At 41.1% G+C, this 6,157-nt stretch overlaps 1 long non-coding RNA gene across 2 annotated transcripts in view; it reads left to right on the top strand.

Moving 5' to 3' along the window:
- The window catches only part of LOC309620798, a 432,804-nt gene that overhangs the window by 304,631 nt on the left and 122,016 nt on the right, over nucleotides 1-6,157 (top strand). The window lies entirely within an intron of this gene.

The raw sequence follows: 6,157 nt of genomic DNA, 5'->3' as shown, positions 1-6,157 counted from the left end.
TGCACACTGAGTTTTATGGATGACCAAAGGCAACCAATCCAGTGGCTCCGTGTGTGTGTGTGTGTGTGTGTGTGTGTACATTTATACATATACATATATATACACACACACGTATATATAAATAAACTGACATCGTTTGCATAGGTATGTTGTGAACTTTAACTCAACCAACATAAGTACTAAGCTGTCATTATTTATTAAAGATGCCTTTACCATAGGATCAGTAAAACATTATTCTGCACTAGCTGACAGGGAAAGCAAAGCAATCTGCATTCCCCGGAAGTGTGGTGTTTTAGCAGCTTTCTCCTGCAGGGTTGAGGCTGGCTTGGCAGCATTGATTATATTGACCATTTTATGGGTCGATTGCCAGGAGATTGAACAGTTGATTTGATTTGGTCTTCTTCATGGCCAAAAGGGCCCGATGGTTTGACTGTAATGGTGACTGAAACAACACAGTGAACTGTGAAAACAGTTGAATCAATGGTGATGTGTGAACACCATCCAACATCTCCAAGAGATCACTAACATAGAAACTTCAAAACCTGATTTTCAGATTCAACTGGGGCCCTTACTCTTGATGGCTAGCTCAGAATTGGTGTCGTAGTAGACGACTTTAATTGAGGGGATTTTCAAACTTTCCGTAACGCATATCAACATTTTAAAGGGTAGGATATTAAAGCAGCCGGAAAGAAAAACAACAAATTGCTAGCGCTATTGAGAAAACTTGAAAGCATGCCAAGTTAAAATGATGATGGACCATGATATGAGAATCTATAATGAATTTATAGCACAAACATCATGACTCATAAGCTTGTCACGCAAGAGCAATTTTAAAAAGGAGTCCTTGCAAATTGATACCTATGTTCCTTGCTCCCTTATATCCTGAAGTGACATTTTACCACATACTAGGAAACTGTATAATACTGAATTAACATTAGCACTTGAAAAGAAAAGGCAGTATTATGAAGCAGAGATTTGTATACGTCCATTAAGGCTTAAGTATCCGTCTAGTTCTATGACTTTGGGCTCCACTTGTGACTGTGATGGTAATGCCTACACATAGAAGGTGAGATGGGGGGTTGCGGCAATTCTCAAGATGGCTCTGGTTGCAGCATCTCTTACCAAGGAAACTTATTGGTGGGGGCGGGGCATGAAATCCTCAAACTTTATGAGCATCAAATTTCCTTAAAACTTGCTTTCTTTTTAAATTGCCCTTTTTTTTTCTTTGCAATGGTGAATATTTGATGGTTTCATTTCTTGCACTGAGCTTTTTCCTTGCTTGTCCATATCAGAAATGTTACCATCCTGAGGATGCGGTATACCAGAAGTCTTCCTGGGTTTGAAACTGGGGTGGGGGGGCATCTAATGAGCTGTCAATAGTGATGTCCATTTACCTGGTCCTCAGTATACAAGGTAAGGGTGGAGAGAGGAACAACTCTGTTTCTAGAGCCTTTTACCAAGACACTGAGGGATGGCCTCTCAGATTTCTGTTCTTGAAATGTGAGGCCTGGATGAGAGAATGTGAATTTGAAGCAGGTTTTGTCAGAGATCTTCTGTCTCAGGGCATGAATTTATCTATTCGTTCAACAAATATTTATTGAGTACCTGTTACATGTTAGGCAATGTGCTAGGTGCAGTGTATATAGTAGTTAACAATATAGCCATTGTCACAGACAGGCATTAATTTTTTTATTAAAAAATTATTTTTATTTAAAATAAAATATATTAAGATAGATTTGGAATTAAAAATTTTATATGAGCTATTACAGAAAAGGCCAGGGTGTTATGAATGAATAATGGAGACTGGTAGCACCTTTCAAATCGATGAGGGGAAGTCTCTGAAGAGTGACATTTAAGCGGACACCTGAAGGATGAGTAGGGTGTTAATCGGGTAAAGAGAGGTGGGCGGTGGGGATAAATGTCCCATAGCATGTGTGAAGGCTTAGAAGAGAGAGGCCCATGTGGCTGCAGGCAGAGAGAGAGGGAAAACTCGCTCAAGATAAACCTGGGAAGGCAGACCGAGGCCAGGTCATGCTGGGTGAATTAGTTTGCTAGCGCTGCTGTAACAAGTACCACAGACTGGGTGGCTTAAAACAACAGAAATTTACCGTCTCATAGTTCTGGAGGCTAAAAATCCAAAATCAAGTTGTTGGTGGGGTTCGTCCCTTTAGAGGGCTGTGAGGTAGGGATGTGTTCCAGGCCTCTCCGCTTAGCTTGTTATGTAGCCACTTCTTCTCCCTGTGGCTCTTCACGTTGTCTTCTCCCTATCTGTGTGTCTCTGTGTATACATTTCCTTTTTCTTTTGTTTTTCCATATATATAATGACACCAGTCAGATTGGGGCCTACTCTAATGATCTCACTTCAATTGATTACTTCTGCAAAGACCTTCTCTCTAAATAAGGTCACATTCTGAGGTCCTGGAGGTTAGGACTTCAACATACGGATTTTGGAGGGACACAATTCAACCCATAACACAGAGCCTTGGAGGATATGTTAGTATTTTGGACTCTTCTCTGAGTCCCTAGAGCTGCCATTGAGGAATATTAATTTTTAAAAAGATCCTTCTATTGTGTGGGGAATCTATTGTGGGGAGTTATATTAATTTTTTATGGCTGCTGTAACCAATTCACACAAATTTAGTGACTTAAAAAACACACACAGATTTATTGTCTGTACTGCAAGTGAAAAGTCCAAAATCAGCTCTCTGGGCTAAAATCAAGGCAGAAGTGTTTTCCTTCTGAGGGCTGTAGGAGAGAATCTGTTTCCTTGCCTTTTCCAGCTTCCAGAGGCCTCCTGCATTCCTTGCCTCATGGCTCCTTCCTCCATTTTCTTTTTTTTTTAAATTTATTTATTTAATTTATTTATTTTTGGCTGCATTGGGTCTTCGTTGCTGCTCGCGTGGGCTTTCTCTAGTTGCGGCGAGCGGGGGCTACTCTTCGTTGCAGTGCGCGGGCTTCTCATTGCGGTGGCTTCTCTTGTTGCGGAGCATGGGCTCTAGGCACGTGGGCTTCAGTAGTTGTGGCCCACGGTCTCAGTAGCTGTGGCTCGCGGGCTCTAGAGCGCAGGCTCAGTAGTTGTGGCCCACGGGCTTAGTTGCTCTGCGGCATGTGGGACCTTCCCGGACCAGGGCTCGAACCCGTGTCCCCTGCATTGGCAGGCAGATTCTTAACCACTGCATCACCAGGGAAGCCCCTTCCTCCATTTTCAAAGCCAGCAATGTAGCATCTTCTCTCCTCTCTGACATCAGCTCCGATCATTACATTTTCTCTCTCTGACTCTGCCTCCCTCTTATAAGGACCCTTGTGATTACATTGGAGACAACTCTATAATCCAGAATAATCTTCCCATGTCAACATTCTTAATCACATCGGCAAAATCCCTGTTACCATGTAAGGTAACCCATACATAGGTTCTAGGGAATAGTTTGTAGACATCTTCCTGTGTGTGTTGTGGGGAGGGGTGTGTGAGGGGCATTATTTAGTCTACCACAGGAGTAAAGGATGAAAGCAAAAAGCCAGTCACAAAGCTTCTGTAGCCATCTGAGCAGGAGATGATTGTAGCTCAGACCAGGTGGCAGTGGAGATGGAGAGAAGTATTCAGATTGAAGAATTGTTTAGGACACAAAATCAACAGGCCTTGCCAATGAATTGGATAGGATAGGGGAGTGAGAGAGATGCGGTCAACTGTAGTTTGGTTTATATCTACTATGCCTCCTCGTTACTCTGAATGTCATCTTTATATCATAGACTAGGAAATTAAAACTTGCACTTTAAAAATGCTCCTGTATACTTCTAAAAGGAACCATTTTTGCATTCGAAAAGAAGCTTTGTTTCTGTGCTTACTTTGGCATAGGTAGAAATTTTATTTTTAACTTTTTGGAAGAGTTGTGTAAAACAGTTTGCTCAGATTTGAAACCTTATGAATAAATCATTTGAAACGGCTTCCTAAATTTGCAATTTATCCCATTAAGTTTGAAAATGAAAAAGAAGCTCAAGAATTGGAAAATAAAGTCAACTAGCAAATGAAAATTGGTTGAATGTTCAACGTGCGTCAAGAGCAAGTGGTAGTTGAAATACTAAAAAGAAAGAATTTTCCTGATCAGATGACCAAAATTTGCACGTGGTCTGTATGACATTACAAGAAAGGAGGCTGGATTCTAGTTGGAGGTCTCCAGAAAAGTCCAGTTGAGAAGACTGGCAAAGATATACCTGTTGAGAAGCTCCTTGACTGATTCCTATAATCAGGAGCTCCAGGGGATATTGAGGAATGAGGAAAGGGAAAACATAAAACTATTTGGGCATTCTTGGGCGAGACAGTTAGCACATTACAGGTGCACTTGGAAGCAAATTCAGCATATGGAACTAATAGCTATTTTATGATGTTTGACATATCTCTAGAAGCACATCCCAGAATCCCATTCAATGAAAAATCCCTTTAGGAAAAATAAATGATCAGCTTAAATGATGACTCTGCCCAGCAAAGAGAAGAAAAGCTGTTTCAGAAGTTGATGAGTTGTTGATTCATTTCTTTTTTGCAAGTTTCCAGCTGAATTTGGAATGAAACATATCCACTGCATCCGGCGCTTTCCATTTTGAATCGTTTCTAGTGCATTCTATAGTTTAATATGGCAAGATATAATTGTTCTGAACTGTCACTAGATGTCTTTTATTAACTGCAGTTTGGCCTAAATGGAAAAGATATATTAATACTATGTTTGTTTTAGTGATGGAGAACTAAAGTATCATACATACACCTAAGTCCATGTAGGTAAGTTTATTTGTACTAATCAAACAAACTGTCTAGAGCATTAGAAACTCTGGGCCATAGCATCATCTAATAGATAGACTTACCTAGGCAAAGGAGTGGGTTCAGCACTTTTCCTCATTTGTTCTGCCTCTGTCTGCTCCAGCTCCTCCAGAGATGGGCCTAGTCCATTCACCATTTGAAATCTCAAGTGGTCTGATCCTACTTTCTAATCTATAAACAAGTCATATAGTATTTAGCCTTTTCCTGATTTGGCGGGGGGGGGGGCGGCATTTTCATCTGTAATGAAAGCCTTACTAATTTACTAGTCCAAGCACATTTGTATAGCTCCATCACATGCCCACTTTAATAGATGCCACCTGATACAGACGCCTACTACTTAGAAGCTTGCTTTATAAGCCTACTCAGTGTTTGAAATTTAGGCCACCTAAGAAAGGAAGTTCACCCATAGACACCGTTTCAGGTTTTGGTAAGGACTGGGGAGGGAAGCAGGAAGAATGAATAAATGAATGAATGAGACCTCATCTGGTATTTATATGACAGTGTTTCCACCTATAAAAATAGGGGGCTGTATTAGATTTCTAGGGTTCCTTCCAGCTCCTGTGGAAGATAATCTGGAGAAAAAATATCTCACTTTCTCATCTTCAGGACCTCCCACTCTGATACTGTTCCCTAGCCCTTACCAAAAGGATGAAAACATTTTATAGCTGCTCCTAAAACCACATGAACTGTGGGCAAATGTATCACAGTATTTCTGGAACAGCATGCCAACTCTTGATTATTTATTATGTCATGAGTTCATGAGTGAGTGGGCCATGGTGATCTTCCTTCACAAGGGGGAGGACAAGTAGGCAGTGTATGCCCACCGGGAGCTGACATAGCTGCCTCCATATGACGTGTGGATGACATCCCGAGGTACAGGAAAAGCCACATGATATGACGGAAGGAGCATGGGTTTTGGAGGACTATAGATATGGGTTTGATTCCTACCTCAACCATTTTTCTATCAGTGTGATCTTATGTAAGTTATTTGAGTTCGATTAGCCTCACTTTCCTCATATGTGAAGTAGGAATAATGATTCTATTGCCTATCAGGGTAGATATTCAGCAGTGATCCTTATTATGCTAAAACTATTTGTCACTCTAGGAAAGCCAAAGGTTTGTTCAGAAAGAGAGAGAGGGTTGCCTACACATTTTCCTTCATTCTGTGTGTTGCGGTACTAAGAATCCTCTTGTATGCCACTGCTGCCACCAATCTCTTGACTAATTCTTGCCCTTACCTCAAGCTCTCAATGTTAAGAGCACAAGGGGTTTGCAGCTCTTGACCTTCTGATATATGCCTCTCTGTGGTTCAGACAAAATGTAATGAATCTCCCCTCTCCTCCCATCTTA

The sequence above is a fragment of the Balaenoptera borealis genome (assembly GCF_965194805.1).
Source record: "Balaenoptera borealis genome assembly, chromosome: X".
Lineage (NCBI taxonomy): Eukaryota > Metazoa > Chordata > Mammalia > Artiodactyla > Balaenopteridae > Balaenoptera > Balaenoptera borealis.
The sequence above is the reverse complement of the archived record's forward strand: the minus strand, read 5'-3'. Positions and strand labels throughout refer to the sequence as shown.